General features: G+C 50.5%; 1 long non-coding RNA gene across 1 annotated transcript in view; it reads right to left on the bottom strand.

The window, feature by feature from the left end:
- Positions 1 to 9,099: 9,099 nt before the first annotated feature.
- Positions 9,100 to 22,119, bottom strand: part of LOC109383717 (uncharacterized) — a 38,255-nt gene continuing 25,235 nt past the window's right edge. The window contains exons 2-3 of the long non-coding RNA XR_002124281.1: positions 11,432 to 11,507; positions 9,100 to 9,179 (exon numbers count right to left, since the gene is read on the bottom strand). This is a non-coding gene — a long non-coding RNA (uncharacterized LOC109383717). The remainder of the gene's footprint in view (positions 9,180 to 11,431; positions 11,508 to 22,119) is intronic.

Genomic DNA, 22,119 nt, shown 5'->3' with positions numbered 1-22,119 from the left:
TGAGACCCACCCCGGTAGAACCCAGTGAACTTCATGAGATGAGCACACCCATGTGACCGCTACCCAGATCAAAAAATGAAAGGTAATCAGCAACCCAAAAGCCTGTTTGTACCCTTTCTTATCCCAGTTAACTTTGCTGGCCCTCTGTTATTTTCTTATAATTTTGATAATTTCTTATAGCTCATGCTTTTCCTTTGAATTCAGATGTCTATCTTACAGGATAGACTTTGGGACATTATCCTTCAGGACAGTGGTTTCATACCTTCTCGGAGCAGCAGAGCCCTGGCCTCACGTGAAGCCTGTGGTGGGACTCTAGTATGTGTCATGGATGAAGAACAGGCTTAGGCTGCACTGGAGGCAGCACGCAGAGCTCATGCCTACCCCTCCCTCTCTACACTCTGGGTCCAAACGGTACCCACGAAAGCACCCCCAGGAACTCGGAGGGCTTCCTCGAACCCAGTTTGGAAATCACTCCTTTGAACGCTCATTAACACCCCAGTAAGATAAATATCCCACTTGTACCTCACCTTAGGTGACCCATGTTCTTGTCCGAGGCCCCTGGGATGATGATCAGGGCACAGCGAGGGGTCTGCGGTGGAAATGGCTCACAGTGAGTAGTACAGGTGGGCCTCGTGTCTAAGAGGTAAAGCTGGCAGTGTGGGCATCTGTGAGAAGACGGGGCCTGAGAGCAAGCAAGGGAGTGAGGTAGTGAGCGAGGCCCATCACTTAAAGGGGAGGTGGTGACACACCACACAGGTCTAGGCCTGTGGTTTGGCTTCTCCACTCGGCTCCTGTGTAGCCGAGCAAAGCTCACTCAACCTCTCTGAGCCTCAGTACACACTGTGTAAAAAGAGAAACTGTTCCTTATTTAGGCTCCCTGCCAGAATGTGTGCACTGTTCAGATGGGATAGTGGGAGTAAAGATGCTCTAGAGCAATGGTTCCCAACAAGGGGTAATTTTGCCCACCCCACCCTCCCCCGGGGGCGTTTGGTAACATCCAGAAATATTTTTGGTTGTCATAACTGGGGGAGGGGAGCAGATGCACTAGCGTGTATGAGCTGAGGCTAGGAGTGCTGCTAGAACGTCTCCCAGTGCTCAGGGCACCCCCCCCCCGCAATAAAGAATTGTCCAGCCCAAATGTCAACCATGCTGAGCTTGAGGGAGCTTGCTCTGGGATCTAGGCGATGTGAGATTCAGATGGCGTTAGCTATCAAGGGATACCTGAGGCAGGTCACCAATGGTGACACCTTGCTCTTGCTTTGGTGGTAAGGGGACAAGAAAAGGTCGCAGGCCGCTATTGTTGGACCTCCTCTGGAGTTTGGGCCCAGGGAGCTTATTGGCTGTGGCCCTGGGCACTAAGAGAAATGTCTTCCCCAGCCCAGTGGCAGGCCGCGTAAACATTAACAGCCTTCGGAAGAACTTCATTAATCACTGGGGATCTTGTTACCTGCCCCTCCCCGTCAAATTTCCCCCCTCCCCGGATTCCCCACCCCCCACCGTTAAATGCCGTTCTGATTCTACCTTATCAGCCACGTGGGGACCAATAAATGACAGATCACTGGAAGCCCAAGCCCCCCGATACCTCATACATCCTGTCCCCAGCCGCCCCAGTTGCTGGCCGCAAACAGAGCAGACCTGGCTTTGGGTGATATCATTCCATGTCCTCAACCAGAGACATTGAGATAATAACTTTCCAAATATTGTCTTACGAGATGCTTATCACTGTAAAACAATATTTTGTCACCAGGCAGTGAGCAAGGGGCAGTGTCATCTTGCAGAAACACACGCAGGTTGGTGAGGGGAGGTGAGGTCATTGCGTGGCAGGGAGGGTTTCAGGAAGGAGCTGATGGGGTGGCACAGCGGGCTTCCAAGGGACTCGAAGGTCTTTAGGACAGAGGAGGGGCTTGGCTGGTTTTCAGGCTGTAAACAGTGAAATGCCAAGTCAGAGGGGACATACGGTTTGCTCTGAATATGGGGTGCAGTGTGGGATGTAGGTATGAGAGCCCCCTCCCCTGCTGGCAGGGAGTTTACAGCCTAAAAGGGAAGACACCGAGCAAGGCAGACGAGATTACAGCCAAGTTGAGCTTACCACATACCCTTGTTTCACTGTCAGATAATCGTCAGTGTAACAGATTTCCAGGAAAATAAGATAAATAACAATAGACAGCCATGTACCCATTGGTCATGAGGGGCACTGTCTCTGGGCCTTTGGCTTCCTGTTGGTGACAGAGGGCTCTTGAGGGAGGTGAAGTCCAGGTCCATCAGTCCAGCGGTCTGAGTCTGAAGGTGGGGAGAAAAGGCAGAGGAGTGGACTGCAAGGAACAGGCCAAGTCTTACTTCTGTCACAGTGTGGCCAGAAAGCCACACCCAGGCACGAGGCTGAGGCTCTGTTCCCCCAACAGCCATCCCTGCTGTCAGAATTCCCTTAGAAAATGCCAGTCCTCTGTGGGACCCTTTCTAGAAAGAGCCTGAGGCACATGCAGATGGAAGTGAAGGGGGAGGGCAGGCTCTGTGTGTGTGTGTCTTTGTTTGGGGGGGCTGAGAGAGTGCTGCTATGACATCATGAGCCAAACCCCTAAGGAGACAACATCAAGTTGTGGTGAATGGCAAGGCATCTGCAGCTGAGGGCTCAGCCCAAAGTGTCACTACCACTTACTGTCGCTACTGCTTACTGCTAGCTGTGTGATCGTGGGCAAGTGCCTCAGCCTCTCTGTGCTTCAGCTTTCTCTTCTATAACGTGGGGACATCACTAGGGTTGCTGTGAGGATTAAGAGAGTTCACCACAGGCACAGCGCTTAGAATGCTCCTGGCATGGCATGGTACCACCGTAACTATGCGCGGAGGCATCCTGATCAGATGGGAAATTCCATGGAGCCCGTAATACTTATTGGGTTACCACCTCCATGTGCCACGTCTAGGCAAAGACCACTGTGTGCAGGAGCTTACGTTCCCGTGGGGAAGACCACTATCGAACCATACTTTAAAAATAGAAGTTCAGGCAGCGATAAAATGATCACTGCTGTGGAAAGAGAAAAAAGGTGGCTGGCAGAGGCCTCTGGCTCAGGCTGACATTTGAGCAGAGATTGGGGGGGACAGGAGAGTAGAGTGTGAGCCCTACCAGGGGTAGGAGCTGGGCACAGCACGCACAGACGCCCCAGGCAGGAACAGGTGCGTGTGTCGGGAAAGGAGCGAGGAGGAAGCGGCAGGGGCTGTGCTCAGAGGGATGGGCAGGGGCCAATTCCTGCGAGGTCGTATGAGCCAAGGTGGGGACTTTAGATTTTCCTCTGGGTCTATCGGGTTTCGGAGGCTGCACTAGCAAAGCGCCGCAAACTGGGTGGCTTAAAACAATAGACATTTATTCTCTCACAGTTCTGCAGAGCAGAAGTCTGATGCCAGGTGTCAGCCGGACCACACCCCCTCTGAGACACTGGGCGGAGCCCTTCCTGGCCTCTTCCATCCTTCTCTTGCAGCGGCATTAACTGTTCTCTGCCTCTGTTGGCACGTGGCGTTCTCCTGTGTGTCTGTGTCTTGTTATAAAGACTCGAGTCATATTGAAATAAATGCCCACCCTACTCAGTATGACCTCATTTTAACCAGTTATACCTGCAACTACCCTATTTCCGAAGCAGGTCACATTCGGGTGTCCTGGGGGTTAGGACTTCAGCATATATTTTGTGGGGGGTGGTACAATTTAACCCATAGAACTGGGTAACACAGGAAACCCGTAAAGGATTTTGAACAGCGTCATGACATAATCTGATTTATGTTGTAAAAAGACCATTCCTCTTGATATATGCAGAGAAAACTCTAGAAGGTTGAGCCGGAAGCCGGCATATGACTTAGGCGGCTGTTGCAGTAGGCAGATGAGTCACCACTGGGACCCGGAGGAGCCGTGGAGGAGATGGGGGCCGCTGCATCGTGGAGGAAGACAAGAGAATGTGCGGTGGAGTCCAGGTCACGTGAAAGGAAAGACATCATGGTGACGGTGGCTCTGGCCTTTGAGCTGAGTGCCTGGGTGGATTTGTGTGGTCATTTACTGAGATGCTGACCAAAAGGGCAGGGGCAGGGACAGGTTCGTGGTGGCGCGGGAACGGTGATTCCAGAACCCTGTCTGGCACAAGTGAAGTGCGATCTGCCTTTCAGACGTCCAAATGGAGATACTGCATAGAGAATCGGACCTTCAACCTCAACGCATCCGAAGCCCAACTCATCACCTTCTGGTCTCACGCCGGCGGCTCATGAGTTCCACGTCTCAGTTAATGGTCCCATCACCCATCCCAAATGCCCAAACAGGAGTTCTGGGGATCACCTCAACCTCTAACGGGTCACCAAGCCTGCCTGGTAAGTGTGCCACAAATCTATCCCCAGCTCCCCATCCAGTGCCTGTCTCATGCCCAGCTGACCACAGTGGCCTCCTCAACCATCTCCCTGCCCCAGGCCTTGCTCGCTTCTGATCCACTGTCCATCCTGCTGCCCCCGGGGGGGTTGCTTACTAAAGATAAAGGGGGACATCTCGAGGTATCGTCCTTCAGCTGATGGTGTCAGATAAGAGAGGCTCACTCCAGGGACACCGGGCAGTATTTCTACACCCTCACGTGCTCCGAGGAGTTCTTTGGTGACCACATCTGTAGTACCAAAGCTCCAGACCTTGAATCCCAAGGTCCCAGATTCAAGTCCTGACTCCCAGCCTTCTCGGCTGACGACGGTGGTCAGGTAATCATAGAACATATTGTCCCAACTCGTGAAAAAGATGCTATTGGTGATGATGATAGGACGACAGGCGTTCATTGCTCTGTGGTGGGCTGACTACAAGGTGCGGTTTCCCTAGGGGTTGGACAAGTGACTAAATCTCTCCGAACCTCAGCTTCCTCGAGGGTACAAGAGGATAGCTATGCTAAGTAGCAGGGTCACCTGAGGATGCAATGTGCGTGCAGACACCTAGCAAGCGTCTGACACAAAAAGAGAAACTCACAACTAATCTCACATGAAGCACTGCTTGAAAGCCAGTGTCACACAGCCCTGCTAAGCGTTCCCTTTACGTTTTTCGATTGGAAGAGGAGCAATTCTGAGAAACTCCAGTCATTTGAAGTCCCCCTTCATTATTAATTTTATAGAGAATTATTTTGTGGGTCTGGCTCTTTTTTTTCTTTTTTGGTAATTAGATGCTGTAAAAAAAATTTGGCGATTTTCTCTTCTTTGTAATTAGAAATAGCGATTAGAGTATCTTTTATATTACATGGCATTTTTCCTTTAAACAATTGTATACATTTTGTATTCTTTGCTTTTCTCCATACAGACTTTAATGAGAATGGACTCATTGTGTACCATAATTTGCTATTATTATAGCGTGTCATGAAAATGAGTTATTCCCGTCACAGAAATATCATGCCCGGTGTTTAATGTGTTTGTGCTGGTGGGTTTTTATCTTTTCCCTCTAGGGACAGAGGAAATGTGTTTGCCAAGGTTCGAACCCCCTTGAACCTGAAAGGCTGGGGAATTACAAAGCCAGCATAGGCACCCTGGTGCCTAAATGGTTCCCCTTCTTTCGTGGCACGGAGTAAAGCCTGAGTCAGTGGACAGGTTTTCCACGTCTCATTAAAAAGCACCCAGGGTTCTAAACAGTTGGTTCCCAGCACATGACAGCTGTTCAAGCTTGGAACGAAGAGACCAGAGCAGGTCGCTTCTTTAAGACTTGAACAGGCCGTGTAATCGTGAGGTTTGTCAGGGAACCAAAAATACCTCTGGAAATTTGCCCGTGTTTCTCTCTGCTGCCGAACGCAAACTGGCTGCACAGAAGTCACCCCATACTCGATCGTAGGTGGCACAGCCTGGACTACACGCAAAACGTGCCAGCGATCATGGGATCGTGGCCTGTCTGCTCTGGCCTTCCAGCGACATGTGGGAGCCAAGACGGGGAGAGAGGACGTTATCTGTGCAGCTCACAGTGAGATGGGTGCCTGGTGGCCGGGCTTTCCTGAAACGGGTAACTTCCACACGCCTGCCTACCAATTAGAGTGTGCTGGACTGGAGGTTGCTCCCAGGGGCAAAGATGTAATTTGGATATCATGTTCAGATAGGAAGGTGGGAGTAGACAGGAACAGACTGGCCATAGCCCTGGGGCAGGGGTGCCTCTGTGCTGGGATGTCTCACACCCCTGGTTAGGGTTTGTACCATGGAATTGGAGCAGGAGGGACATGCCACATGGGAGAATGAGGGGGGTGGTCTGGGCAGGAAACTGATAGCACCCTCCAAAAGGGTGACTGGGGAGTTTATGATGGCCCTCCTTACACGGGTGTGGCCCCAGCCGTCCTGGGAGAACCCCAACCTCCAGTGTGCTGGGGCGGTCCTGGACTCACAGGGGCCAGGTGTGGGTGAGGCGGGTCCTCTCCCCACAGCAGAGCGACGGAGCTCACCTGCCCCTGGAGAGCGGAAGCAGGGGTTCAGGATGCTAAGTGATAACAGCCCTCCCTCTGTCCTGCGGATTCAGGCTTGTAAACCCCCACTGTCATCTCATGTCCTCCAACTCTCCCAGCAGCCCTGAAGGCAGTCTTCGGGGAAAATCATTCATCATTCCCATTTTATAGACGGGGAAAAGGGAGGTCCAGTAAGAGGCTTGAGCCCTAGCTAACCCCCTGGGGAGAGCCGCAGCTGCCTGGGGTGGGGGCAGGCTGAGGGAAGGTCGGAAAAGGGGAACATGCGGTCAGCGGCTGCAGTCGGTTGGGGTGGAACCTCAAAGTTGCCTCCTTTACGCATCCCCCGTCCCACAATCAGCCCTGGCCCGGTGCCTCCAGGTTAACAGGCCAGGATCTCACAGGAAATTTGCGGAGTTGAAATCCCAGCTCTACCTCTTACTAGCCATGACTTTGTGCAGCTTACCTCACGTCACGGTGCCTCAGTTTCCCCATTTCATGGGACTGAGATGAGGATGACATGAGCTCATTCAGGGAGAGCCCCATGGACCAGTGTGGACAGGGCCCTGTGTGCAGCTGCCCTGTTTGTGTAAGTCACAAAGTGCCAGTTTGGGGGTGAGGGGGCTCAGATACCCCTAAAGCTTGGTCGGCCAAACCTTGTACCTGTGAGCTTGTGTCTGCCCAGGGAGGGTACCTTTCCTAATTCATCCATCTGGACGGGTGCCTTTTTCTGATTCCTAACAAGACTTGCCTTAGCCAGCAGGGGCCTGGCTCTGGAATGCCAACTCATTCAAGGTGCCCATGAGTATGTTATTACGGGTTTTAGTCCCTCAGGTGCTCCTCTTCTGCTCAAATTGTCCTCTGGGAAGGAGCCAAGCCCCATTACTGAATCCAGAGAGAAAGAGTATGAGATGGCATCCACAGTGTGTCCCTGCAGAGATCCCCGTGGAGAGCCCAGAGTGCGGACCTGGGCTCCACTCTCAGCCACCTCAGCCTGGCCGTGGAGCAGCCTGAGTCCCCACACCCAGCCCCCTGCCCTTCCCTGCGGGACGTGAGTGAGTGCAGGTGAGCTGAGTGTAGCCCTCGCTTGGAGAATAATTCCCTTAGACCTTGGAACAATTCCCTCCTGCTTCCCGCGTGCAGGTGTGTGACTCTCTTCCCAGCTGAGGACTCATATTTAAGCAGGGCAGGGTGACATTCCATCATTAACACCTAATGCAGTTGTCCTGAGTTGTGTAAACAACTCAGTTCTGCCTCGCCGCCCCCCCCCAGCCCCTCCCCAGTATCATTGTTTTCACTCCCCTAAATTCAGATGTAATTCAAGTCGGAGAAATCGCGGCTGGATTACATCTGCAGGCAAGGAATTATTAGTATGACTTTTTGGCGGTGTGACAGTGATGTTTCGACAATCTATACATATTGATTTAGGTCGATAATGAACAATTTGATTAGCCTCCCCATCCATGGGCTGTCATTTCAATCACTGACAGGGGCCCAGCAGAGTGGAAGGGAGGCAGCACACACAAGTGGCAAGAATTCTCAAAATAAGAAACTCGGTCCTGATTAGAGGCCTGGCTTCGGTGAATTGGACAAGACAGCTCAGCTGCCACGTTATTAACTCCCTGGGAAAATACTCGGCTGGTCCCCGGGGCCAGCCCGCATATTCTGATGTGGATCAATAAGCAATCTCCGGTGTATATGGAATTCAGACTTGAATCATTTGTCTCCGGCTCCTTTCTCCAAAGGGAGCCCCGTGGTTGTGGTCGGAACTGGCCTGCCGCCCTAGCACCCCACCCCCACCCCGCACACACTCCCCTTTTAACTAATGACCCGCCATGGAGGAGGCCAGAGAGCTGAAACCTCTTCCATCATCGAGAGAGGCTCTCTCAGGTGGACCTAATGATGGTAATGGCCTCCTTTCAATTTTTTTAAAAACGATGCCCGCCCCGACATCTTGGGGGTGAATTTGTGTAAGTGACAGGCATGCCCCTCAATGACAGATACTCAGATGTCCCAGTAATGAACACCTCCCCACAGTGTCCTCACCTGATGATGACACTTTAACAAAGCAGGGAAGTCACCCTTCTTCTTCCAGCCTCTACGGGAAAGACAGAAGGGTGGATGCCACCCAGAGATGCTGGTGGCCTGGACTGGGGCTGGTTCAGGAGAAAAGAGGTGACAGCGGGCAGGCTCCAGGCTTTCCTGTGAGCTGGCTTCTTTGGTCGCTGGTCACCCATTGATGAGTTCCCTGGGCTGCAGCAGCTGTTAGTGACCACCAGATGCCATGTGCTTTGGTGACAGTTGGAGACCCTGAAGGGCACTGAAGGCAAGGGACCTGCAGGAACCGCACAGCAAGCCATCTACTGGCAGGGACCCTGTCTCTGCTCACTGCCCACAGTTGGGAAGGCAGGATGGTTTAGCAGGTAGGAGAGGCTTTGGGTCAGGCAGATCTGGGGGCAGCCTCTGGTGAGTTGCTTCATCTCTTGGAGCTTCAGTTTCTCCACGTGTAAACTGAGGCTACTAACAGCCACCTTGCAAATCTGTGGTGAGAATTTAATGAAATAATGCAGGGAGAGCCCAGCCCGGTGCTGCTGGCATAGCAGATGCTCAATAAATATTGTTTTTAGCATCAACATGGGATAACAAAGGCAGTGAGTTTTACACATTTTTATTTACACATTGCTTTTATCTTCAGACGCATCTTTTAAAATATGAAATCTTAGAAATCCTGCTCCACCATCCTCAGGGCCATGGGGCTGATGTGTCTTCCTGTTCCAAGGTGGCAGGCCATGGAATATGTGTTCCAGGAAGTAAAAAGGAGGAAGGGGCAAAACAGATCGGGGCAAAGAGTTAGAGTACATACCAACTCTTTTTTAATAATAATTTTTAAAAATTAGTTTTAGAGTTATAGAAAAATTGTGAAGATGATACGAAGAGTTCTCATAGCACCCACAACCAGTTTCTCCATGAGCATCCTGTGAAAGTATGGTATACTGGTCAAAATGAATAAGCCAATATTGATAAACTCTTATCAACTAAAGTCCATGCTTTATAAGATTTCCTTAGTGTTTACCTAATGTTCTTTTTCTGTTCCAGGATCCCATCTAGGACACCACTTTACATTTGTGTCATGTCTCCTTAGGCTCCTGTTGGCTGGAACACTTTTTGAGACTTTCCTTGTTTTAAAAGACCTTGACAGTTTGGAGGAGTTCTGGTTGAATATTTTGCAAAATGTCCCTCAATTGGAATCTGTCTGATGTTTTTTCTCATTATTAGAGCAGGGTTATGGGTTTGGGGGAGGAAGACCACAGACATCAAGTGTCATCCTCATCACATCATAAGAACATCTTGGTTGTTCCCATTTTTAATGATTATGAAAAAGCTGCTCTAAACATTTGCATGCAGGTTGTGGTGCAACATACCAGCTTTTCTCTTAAAGACGGTTCTCAGAAACAGCTCTGTAACATTTCATCTATATGCCATGAGTTAAATTTAGTCACCTGGGCACACCTACTGGCAAGGGAGGCTGGTAAATGTAGACTTTATTCTGTGCCCATCTAAAATATAAGAGTTCTCTTACTAAGGGAGAAGGAATATGGCAGAAAACCAGCAGTTTCAGCCAAGGGACATAATTGAAAAGGAAGGAGACAGCATGGGGGAAGTATGAAGGAGAGAGTGAACTCAACCTCTGTCACTGAAGGAATGAAGAAAAGACTGGCCAACTACCACGGAGCCACAAAGTAAGAGCTTGTGGTGGGGAAATGTTAAAAAATTCACTCATTCAATAAGATGCATTGATGGTCCATCCGGACAATGGAATATTATCCAGAACTTAAAAAAAAAAAGAGCTATCAAGCCATGAAAAGACATGGGAGAAACGTAAATGCATATTACTAAGTGACAGATGCCAATCTCAAAGGGCTACAGACCATGAATCCTACTCTATGACATTCTGGAAAAGGTAAAACTATGGGGGCAGTAAAAAGATCAGTGGTTGCCGGGGAGTGGAGGAGAAACACATGAATAAATGGAGCCCAGAGAGCTTTTAGGGCAGTGAAAATACTCTGTTTGGTCCTCTATAATGGTGGGAAAATGTGTCATAAATTTGCCCAAACCCACAGGATGTACGGCACCAAGAGTGAGAACTAATGCAAACGATAGTCTTGGGTGATCATGGCGTGTAAATGTAGGTTCATCAATTGCAACAAACATACCATTCTGGTGACGATGTTGACAATGGGGGAGTTTATGCAAATGCAGGGGTGGGGGTAAGTAGGGTGTCATTTATATTCCTCTCAATTTTGCCATGAACCTATGAAAACGTATTAAGCATCTCAGGGAACAATGTGGGAGTGGCTCATGGCCCTCCTGAGGTTTACGGCCCAGTGATAAAAGTCGAACAATATTTTGGGTGAGAAAAAGTGTTGCGATGCTCTGAGATCTCTAACAGTCCAATAGGACAGGGCGTGGGGGGCAAGGGAGACTGCTGAGATGTCTACAAATTCCTGGATCCATGTATCGTTCTATAAGTTTGCTCAGATTTTTATTTGCAAAGTAGCTGCTTCTCTTTGAACTACAACACAGGACAGCTCTTGGTTTGGGGGCTGTCCATTGGTTTCTAATTTTCCTGTATAGGAAGCCATTCCCTTGGGCCCAAAAACCTGATGCTCAGCTCGGTGGATGTGGGGAGTGGTCTTCATGGAGGCAGCAGGCCTCTTTCAATAGAGACTCTACCTGCTATTTTCCTGATTCTCAAGGACTTCCAAGAATTTTCCTGGGAAATCAATTGGATGGCAATTCTGAGGCAGGTGCGGATCACCCAGCATTGCTCCAGGTGTGGGCAAAGCTTTCTGTAGGGTGAAATCAAGCACTTTAGGATATTTATCCATTCGTGTGAATTTTTAAGGCCTTCCAGTGATGCCAAGTGGCATTTCTCAGTTAAGGAATGGGCAAGTTCAAGTCTTCCTGAAGTCCCATCTTTAGAAGGTCTCTAAAGTTTATAATGACATCAAAGGCACTACCTCCAGGAGTCCAGGGTCTGACAGGCTGGCCCATAAGAACAGGTGGCACACAGGACCTCCCAGGCATTGCTCAGGGCTGACAAACATAGCAGAAATCCAGAAAGAGTTGGCGTTCCACCATGTTGGAATAAAAACACATAGAGATTTTATTTACTATGCCTTTGCTGGGGAGCCTGAAATACTCCCCCTGATACACACACACTGGGCCCAACCATCTCAAGATAGTCCAAAAAAACACAATAGGACATTTCCGTCTCTTTGGTCCCTACATTAAAATGTATTTTCTCCACCTCCTTTATGCCCCATAATAACTCGTGGCTCACAGAACAACAATCACACTTATGTCATCCTGCTCTGTCTTGTGAACTGCACACAGGACTGGCTCCCCACTAGATGTAAGCTCATTCAGGGTCTTGGGTCTGGTCCCCTCTGTCTTCTCCAGGATGCCCTGTGCTTAGCGCCTGGCTATGGCGTACACCCCAAGACTCAGCTGTCCTACTTATCAGGCCACATGACCTGGGGCCAGCTGCTGAGTTCACCTGAGCCTCAATTCCTCATCTGTACAATGGCGCGAACTCCCTCCTGGGGGTTGTGTGAGCACTAAATTGTGTAACAACAGATCAAAGTGCCATCATGCACCATGACTGGCCCATCACCAATGTCCAGAGAGCATTGGATGGAAATGAAAACAGATGCACATGAGTGCCAACGGGATGAATTCACAAGTGCGTGAATGTTTCTCTCCGGGATGGTGCAGGCAGTTAACAAGAAAAGGCTGGCGTTATGTTAATTTCCATTAATATCCTCGGAGGGCGTGGGGGAAGATGGACTGGCGTGCCTTGAAACACCATCAGATTCCGTTTTTTATCTCCTTTGCTACAGCTTTATTGTAGTGAAATATGTTCACTCTAGCAGAGGGCAATCATCCTAAATAGACAATGCAAGAGGCACGCCATGCCAGCGGGAATTTCCAGAGCGGCTGCCCGGGCCGCCCAGCTCCAGGCCGTTACAGTTTTATGTATGAAAACTGCCCGCGGGCGTGATTGCAGGGAGACCGCTGATGGATATTTGCTGCGGTTAGGCTGCATTAGACTCAATTTATCCCCCAGCACTCATTGTTGCTATTGATTGATTTTTAAATTAGATGAAGGCAATCAGTAAATACCACCCAATCAAGTTCTAAAAACATACAGGAGATTAGACAATTTAGGGTAATCAATGGGAATATTCTTTGATTTGCTACCACTCAATTTTGACCATAAATTACAACTATAACTTGCAAGTTAGTAAGCTATAAAGCAAGTGGATGTGACAAGAAAAACTATAAGAAATGAATTAAGGGGCCGAAGAAGTGCCACTGATGTTGTTTTATAATGAGGCAAAATCACTCTTCCTTCGTATCTTGCATTTCTTATTGGGCCTCGTCACCAGCGTTAGGTCGAGACATGCAGGATAGTTCAGGATTTGCCTGGATTTAAAAACAGAAAAGAAATTGTGGTGTGGAGGGTGGGGGGAGAAATCTGTGCATGAGAAGGATAAAACCTAATAGTCATTCTTCTAGCAGATGAGTCTGAACAATAACTGATCAAACTAATTTTGTGGTTGCAAACAAATATCACGGGATTTTAGGTTCAAAACCCCACGGTTTGTTAAAACCCTCACCTACCTCACAGACACTTTCAAATGCTAATTTGGAAGTCACACTTCTGTACTGTTATTTCCTACAAAGTCTAAAATGTAACAATAATTAAATGTAATTTTAGACTAGAACTTCATACTCTTGAAAAGCTATATTTGTCTGATTGTACAATGTGCCCATCTTCCATATTTTTAAGAGAGGAACACGCAGATTATAGATTTTATTTCTTTCTTCATCCAATGGACATATGATTTAGAGAAAATGAATGTGCTTTCAGGAGACCCTAGTTTCATAGCAAAGACAAAGATCCCACAGCAGCCTGCATTCATTCATTTATTCATTCATTCATCCATCCATCCACACATTCATTCATTTATGTACATGGACGTTGAAAGAGAGGCAGGCTGTCTCGGGGTTTCTTATCGGGGTTTCTTATCTCCTTCCCTTTCGTTCGTGCTCTTAGGAGTTTTGTAAAAATGGGGAACGAATAATCAAACTGTAGTGCTCTGCCTACACCTGTAAGTAATCTGAGGACTTCCTGAGCCATCAGACTAAGCAGCCAGCTCTGCTACCTCTGGGCGGAGGGCAGGATGGGCCTGGAAGGGCTCTCCTTTCTCGTCATGCTTGGGGAATGGGAGTGACTTATTGTGACACTGGTGGAGCTCACTGGCAGACAAGGGAGATTGGATTTAGGGACTGGATCAGGAAGCCATGGGACTATACTGCTCAGGGGTCCCCGAGAGACTGGTGCCGAGGGCCTACCCTTGGGACAGCCTTGGGGATTCAGGACAGGGGGACACCTCTGAGGACAGGGGCTTCTCTGGAAAGCAGGGGGCTGTGTGGAGAGGAAAAGTTTGAAGCTAAAGTTGTTGTTTTTTCAGGAAGACTAGTAACTTAATTTTTTTAAAATAAATGATCCTGCTCTGATTTTTAAATTAATACATGCTGACTATAGAAAATTTGGAAAATTCAGAAAATTATAAGGTAGAACATTAAAATCACCTATAATCCTAGAGCCCCAAATTACCACTGCCTTGATTCAGCTCCCTCCTGCTCCTCCCAGCCTTTGGCCAACATATACAAAAATAAACCGAGCATGGCTGGTGCCTGCGTTTTCATTTAACATTGCACTGTAGACATTGTCTCATACCATTGAGTTTTCCAAATAACACAGCCTCCACAGATGCAGGATTCTGCGACCAGGAACTCATGGGCACCCTTGCAGTGTATCCTTGTAACAGCCCTAGGACGGAGGCATGCTTGTTGTCATCTCGCCATTTTGCAGACGCGGTAACTCTGACTGGTGGAACTGGAGATGTGTGCTCCTGGGGGAGCAGCAGAGGCAAGATTCGAACCTGGCTGGTCAACCTGGAGCCCTTGGCTCCAACCAGCCATTATGGGATTTATGCTCAGGGCCTTGCAGAGATAGAGGGGCACTTTCATTACCAAAAGGAATCTGAGTCCTGGCCTCTGCCCTTTCCTCACTGTGCAGATCACTTTTGAGTTGCTTGATTTGTTCGATTCTTCATTTGCCACACACACCCTTGCCCAGGAGAATGGCTGGCACATAGCCCGTCTCAGAGCCTATTCACCGACTGAACACTTGGTGACAGCCTTCCTCCCAGGGCTGGTATGAGCACCAAGTGAGGTCTTCTCTGGGAAAGTGCTGTATACAGTGTAGAGCGCTGTACACTGTAGAGCAAAGTGTCCAGTCCACCAACTACCAGTGGTTCTTAATGATCCTTTAAAGCAGAGATTGCTGACTGCTGGGCTATGGTCCAGATCTGGCCAGCGGGCGGGTTTCATTTGACACGCATGGTGTTGAAACGTTTCTGAATTTGTGGCTAATATTTAAAAATCAGGAAATCTCAATGAAAAGAAAAATCCAGATTTCCCTCTTCTCTGGGAAAATCAGCAGACATGGCCACCGGGCCCACATTCCGCCATGGCAGCCGCTGGCTGGAAATGAGCAGCTGCCTCCTGCAGACGGGGATGTGCTCTCCCGGGCATCGCAGCCCTCGCATTCCCCTTTGTATCACACTTGCTCTGCTTCGTTCATTGACACTATTGCCCACCTGTTGGAGAGGGCAAGTTTCCCACGCTCACACTAAGTATTTCTGGGGGATAGAAGTCTGTTCCCATCTTCTCTCAGTAAACCCTGTAAAGGATGGCTGTCACTCAAATACGAGCTCCACTCGGTCCAGAGTCTGTCCTGTTGTATTCTTGCTGCATCCCAGCCGGCCCAAGCAGGAGCAGGCACCCAGTAGGTGAATGGATGAATAAAGACGCTGACAAGGTCTATAAGATGCAGGTGGTTTCCTGGGTGATGCAGGTGGAAAGCCTGCTGAGCCAACTGGTATTGGGGTCCCAGCAGGTGAAAGGTACCTGAATGAAGGTCCCTGTGGAGGCCAGTCAGCGAGACTGGGAAGGCCCCTGCGGAAGGTAGAATTGGCCAGCAGACTGCTGCTCCCCACGGCCTCTGCCACCCAGGAATCAGCTTCTCTTTGTCTTTCCGCCGTGGAAGGGAGGGTGCTAGACTGCAGGCAAGGGTCTCCTGAGGCCTGTCAGGGTCGGGGAATGAATCCTACCTCGAATCTGTTCTTTGCTTTGCAGGTTCCAAAGCATCCCCCTGCCTTGTCTTTTTAATGCCTCACCACCACCTTGGGGGATGAGGAAACACAGGTGGGCGGCTTGCCTGGTGTCTCACGGTGAATAAATGGCAGGGCTGAGCCTCCTCCTGGGCCCCGGCTCTGGTCTAGCCATCTTCGCCAACATGCCGCGGCTGCCTCCAAGGTGGGGCTCTGCCATGGCGGGGAGCTGGCTCTCTGAGAACGAAAGCAGCGTCCAGCAAGCAAACGCCTGAGAGCTGGTTCAGAGGCTCCTTTGGCCTCCGGTTCTCTGAAGAGAACCAGAGCAGCCATTTCCTCCCCAGAAGATGGGGGTGGAGGGGAATGGAGTTCAGGATTTGGGGAGCCTACTGGTTGAAGGTCAGAGGTCAGCCTAGTCCCGCCCGTTCAGAGGAGCTCAAGCAATTTACTTAACTCTCTGTGCCTCTGCTTTCCCTACCTGTGAAAGGGGGAGACCAACGGTCCCTGCCCCCCAGGGCTCCTGAGTCATGTCAGTCCAGCCAGCACACCAAGCGCTAGGACTCCAGGAGCACTCCCTATGTGACAGGTGCTGCTCGAAGCCCCGGACATGAGTCCCAGTGCCTAGCACATAGTAAATACCACGGGAGCGCTTGTTAAAGAAATCAGCTCCTCATGTCCCTGGAACCTCAGGAGACAGGATTCCTGTCATCCCTACTTTGTAAATGAGGAAACTGAGGCATACGGAGGTGATATAACTTGCCCAAGATTGTGCAGCTGCCAAGTGGAGGGGCTGAGATCCAAACTGGACCGCGTGGTTGCCGAGCACATATTCTTCAGCTCTGCCCGCCTCTCATCCACAAAGGGCTTCGCACATAGTATCAGACGGGACTGTGTGAGATCATAATCTCTGTCGCATCTCAGATCGTTGAATATCAGCAGTTTCATACAATTCAGTTCCAAGGGCTCAGCAAACTCTCCTGATGAAGGAAGAGGCTGTGAGGGCGTGTCCCGGGTGGCAGGTATGGGCTCTCCACCCAGGCCGCCTCCTCCCCCGGGGTCCTTGGAGGGCCGGGAGCTTTGGAGGAATTGCCTGGGAGGTGACCAGGAGAAGCGAGCTTTACTTTATCATGGTACAGAACTAAAAGGGCAGACCGATTAATCATGGAAGTTTCTAAAAGTGCTTTTATTTTGCCATTTAGTATGCCAGCGAGATCATTTTCCTTAATGTATACTCCTGGTATTAACACGCCTTAATCCATCACATGCTGTATTATGAAATTACTGTGTTTTACTCTGGGTCCTGCTGAAGATCATTAACCCAACTCTTCTCGGGCCATACATCATCGGACGGATTACCTCATGGGTCCAGCGACCCCTCTCCCTGGGCTTCGAGGTGGGGCTGCCCCAGTCATTTTTCCTCGCCCGGCCTGACAATCAGAGCGGTTTGCACTGTGAGCAGATGGCTCCTGGGTGCGAAGCAGAAGCCACCTCCCACTCACCACCTCTCCTTCCAGTGACCCAGGTTTCCGAGGGACACAGAGTGAAGCAGTGCTCATCAAAGCTGTCCTCTCCCTACTTGTCTCATGTCCTCAGGCCAGCCAGGGGCTGTGTCCTTATGCCCGTAAGCATGGTGGGGACCTTTGCTGTCAGATCTCACCACCCTGTAGCTCCTCGCCCGGGGGCTGTGCTCTGGAGTCTGCCGGAGGCAGAGGGCGGCCAGAGACATCCTGCTTTCATCAGTTCAAGGGATCACCCTGCCTTACCCATCCAGGTTGCCCCACCCCATTCCTCCCAACACCTTCCTCCCCTCCCCACGGACCCCACCCCCCATTCCTTGGCCCACATTCCACCCCATTCTTGAAGCCAAAATATCAGAGACGTCTCCTCAATTTTGCTCTTATTCTGATTCATCGTAGGCTCTCCATCGGCAACTCTTATTGACTCTTCCAACAAAAAGCAGCGTGAATCTACCACGTGTCTCGGTTCCCACTGCGTCTGTCCTACTCGGAGCCTAGATGGCCACAGTCGCCTCTAACTGGTCTCCTTATTTTTTCAATTCTTGCTCTTCCCTGCCCCCCGCACTCCCCACCCCGTGTCTCCACAGAGCAGGCAGAGGGATCTTTTAAAAACACAAATTCCTGTGGTGCTAGAACTGGCCAATATTTTAACCTGGGTGCAACACGCGTGTGAAAACTCATTGAGATGTTCACCAGGATATGTGCATCAACCCACTCCCTGAATGTACTTTATTCCTCAATTGTTAAACATGAAAAAAGAAGACAACACAAATCAGATCGTCATTTTGTCCGCTGAAAATCCTCCTGTGACATCTTGTCTTTACATGGGGCTATGAGAGCTCCCAATCTCAGCCCCAGGTGACCTGCCCTGCTGCCCCTCCTGACACCAGGTCTTGCTAGGACCCCTCATTCCCACGCTGCAGGCCTTCTGTCCTACTCTCAGGCCTGGAACACACCGAGCCCGTCCAGCCTCACCTGACCTGCTGGTTTAAAGCGTTCTTCCCTCACCCATCACTTTCTCACATCGCCCTTTTACTCCCTTCGTGGTGCCACCACCCCCTGAAATCATCTGGTGTATTTGTTTGTCATCATCTGCTGTATAAGAGCACGAGGCCCACCTGTCCTGTTCATCCGCGTGCACCCAGGGCCCTGCCCATCTGTTGCCTGGGGTGATCATAACATTATTCAGACTGAGGGAAAGGGGGATCAGTGGCAACGTTGGCTATGAGAATGGACCCGGAGAGTGGCAGCTGGTGCCACAGGTGCTGGCTGTCTCCATATGAGTTGGGATGCTCTGGATTCCGTAGTTTCATTGGGGCACCCCACCCCCCAGTAACATGGCGTCTGAACCCTGCAAGATGGAGCATGAGGAAGGGCAGGTGGGCAGAGCGCAGCTCTGTGGACTGCTTCATGTCGGTCACGACAGTCGTTTAAAACCCAGGAATTCAGGCTTCCAAAGACACTCATCTACATATTACAGGAGAAGGGACGGGGCTGGGGCTGGCGCCTCCAGCGTTAGCCCTTCACCAGGGCTGAGCAGAAGACAGACCTTGCACCTGGGTGCAAGCAGACATGTGCCAACCCTGGGGCGCTCAGCTGAGTCATCGCTCTGGTGGGTGCACGATGCTGTGCAGGTTGGGGTGGGGGTGAGGCCCTGAGCCTTCTCAAAGGGAAGCAGGCATGACGGCAGGCCTCTGGCATGGCACGCGGCTCACACGATGGCCAGTCTGGAGGTACACTGGGTCCCGGGAACTCGGGGCAGGCATTTCGAGTCTGTCTGCGTTTGGTTTCTCGGAAAGCAGACCCTCGCTGGATGCTGATGGTTTATTAGGGGGCTGATCCCAGGAAGCACAATGGGGCAGTGGGGAAAGTGAGGCAGGGGAGGGAGGAAAGCCAACAAAGGGGTTGTCAGTGAGGTGGGACAGCCGCGGGCTCAATCCCGCTGGGGTCTCTGAGGACTGGTGTAGAAGACGCCTCAGAATTACGCCTCAGGATGAGGGGCTATCCCACCTCATTTACCCACTGACTCAGCCCCACTTGGTGAAGGTGGTCCTAGTGCATGTGCGTATATGCATGCACAGATGCACACACACACACGCACACACACACGCCCACACACACACGCACACGCACACTCACATTCTCTCTCTCTCTCTCTGACTGGTTGTGCTGGCATTTACCCAAGCAAGTTCCCTTGATGCCTGAGAAAAAGAGAAAGCGGCAGATAGACAGTTCCATGGGCTCCCACCTACCTACCAGGAGCTGTGTGCAACTGTAGGTCAACTCAGATGGGCCCAGGGGATACAGGACGTGACAGTCACGGAATCTGCTACAGACTCACTGTGGTCACAGACACAGGGCAGCTGTGTAGCACCTCTGGCTGTGGGGCGACAGCCACAGCTATGGACTCAGCCGTGTGCCCTCCAGGTGTCTCCATATCACCAGGACCGCGGGCTGCTGGACAGCAGCAAGGCCTGACGGCCCTCCCCACCTGCCCCTGAGAGGCCTCATCATTGCCCCATTCGAGGCCAAAGCTTAGGGCCCAGGTGTCAGGGGAACCCAACCTTAAGTAATAATCTGCATTGGTATTTGCTTGTGTAATAACTTACTGTACCTGCTAACGGGGATGTTCTCTCACTCTAACCTCACGAAAACCCTGAGCAGCCAATGCCACAAGCCTCCCACTTTACAGATGAGGCACCGAGGCCCCAGGAGGGGCGGTGACTTGCCAAATGTCACATGGTAGAGACAGGTCACCACGTTTGTCTGAGTGTGGCCTGCACACACTGAGCAGCTGTGGAGAGCACTGTCCCACTCTAGGGCCTCATAACCCATGGAGAGGGGCCAGGCCTGGGACCCAGGGCCCGGGCCTCAGAAACCTGAATTTAATCACATGAGCACCCAGCTCCCGGGGGGGCACACTCACTACCCGCCGGGGTGCAGATCAGATCGGACCCCAAAGAGGGTTAATGCCAGAGTCATACGGCCCCTGTGCCCTCTGGAGTGTGAGCCCCTGGTCAGAAAGGAGGGAGAGAGGGCCTCGGGCCTGTGGCAGCGGCTCTGACAGAGGGACAGCAGCCAGGCCACACCCTGCTACGCCTTCGGACGTGCCACCGGCCCACCAGTCAGGATATCATTGATCCCTTGCCTTGGAACTCACTGGGCATGTCACAAGTACACGAAGCTTGACATTCGCCTGCTCCCAGGGCAGAATTTGACCAAGATGGAGGTCATCACCACAGTTCCCTTTTCTGTATCTTTGCCCCTGTAGGCTCCATTCCTGGGGAGGAACAGGGTCTTAGGGAACCCTAGGAGAGGTAACTGTGAGGAGTTGACATCCCTATATACACCAGGAAAGTGACACAGTGAAGGGTGGCTTTCCCATTAGCCCCTTGCACAGATGGTAAGTCTGGTTGCGTTCCCAAATCAGCAGGGAAACGCTTGGTTATGGATTAAAGGTCAAGGCATAAATTATTCTGGACAAATTTGGTAGAAAGTTGGAAACCACACAATGGTCAATAGGCAACCAGCCTAATCAATAGTACCAGATTGCACAGTTCTTGGAAGACAAGACACAAATATGGGCTACTGGACTTTGTCACATGAACACCAAAATAGCCTGGTCAGTTGGGGCTGGAGAAACCAACAAAAGGACTGCACTGTCACGGATGGGAGACAACTTGTACTGACTGCCTGGGATTCCTGTGAAGGAGGCAGGCGAGCTGTGGCATGGGCAGTGGAGGGAACAACCCTAGGAGAGCAGCCAAGGGGCCAAGGACCTGGTCGGACCCGTTCCTTAGCTCTCCAAGTGATCGGGCCCAGTTTCTTTGCCTGTCTTGGTGTCTGCTTCCTCCATATGCACAAGAAACTAGTTGTGAAGCAGCACATCACTGGCCGGGCAGGACCAGGGAGAGAGGCCTTTATTCCCTTCAGGGGACATTCCAGACAGTGACTCTTTTATCCCCAACAAACTCATCCTTTTCCCACAAACTTATCCCACAAACTCATCCTTTTTCTGGCCAAAGTCATGGAATTCTCTTACAGTATTGTGCAAGACATCTTGGAGCCATGGAGGCCACTCCGAACCTCCTGGAGGTGGCCCACGTGGGCAGCAGGGACCAAGCTCAGATACTCAGGGGGCCGTTTCCTGGCCTGGGACCTTGACTCACATTTACCCCCTTGTGTTCCTCAGGCACAAAAAGCAAGCAAAACCTCTCAGAGCATCTCTGCCTCCAAGGGTTCCAAATGATTGGATGATGAATGAATGCAATAACCTGAGGTATCCCTACTGCAGGGCCCTTGGGTATGTCCCCTCTGTCTGAAATGCCCTGCTCCCCAGTCCTCCCGTGGCTGTCCTTGTTTTCACCTTAAACATTCTCCTCTCAGGCAGGTTGTCTCTGATCACTCTAACTAGAGCTTCTCTGTTGTTCACTCTCAGCATCCTGTTTATTTCTATTACAAGTGTGCACTTGACCATAGCTCTTTGCTTCCTCGTCTGTCTGCAGTCTGCCTTTCCCACTAGTCTGTAAGCTCTTAAGGGCGGGGAATTTTTGTATGTTGGCTCATTACTGTATAAGTAGCTGGTGTCAATCACAGGATAGATGGGTGATGGATGGATGGATGGATGGATGGATGGATGGATGAATGGATGGATGGATAAAAGATTACTGTGAGGAGCAAATGAGAGAGCATGTCTGAAAATGCTTTGGATATCATTAAATATTATATTAATGTAATGCATCATTATAAAAATGCTAGTGCAAGGCACTGTGACGGATACTTTACAAACATCATTATCTTCAGCCATCCAGCTCTGCCTCATGGATGTTATTATCCCACTGTACGGATGGACAAACAGAGTCTCTGTGAAGCTGATTAAGCTAAGGTCACAGGGCTGTTAAAACATACATTCTTCCCACCTTATCCCCAAATACTCATCATTAG

The sequence above is a fragment of the Hipposideros armiger genome, unplaced genomic scaffold (assembly GCF_001890085.2).
Source record: "Hipposideros armiger isolate ML-2016 unplaced genomic scaffold, ASM189008v1 scaffold_4, whole genome shotgun sequence".
Classification (NCBI taxonomy): Eukaryota; Metazoa; Chordata; class Mammalia; order Chiroptera; family Hipposideridae; genus Hipposideros; species Hipposideros armiger.
Note: the sequence above shows the minus strand (reverse complement) of the source record. Positions and strands in the feature narration are given on the sequence as shown.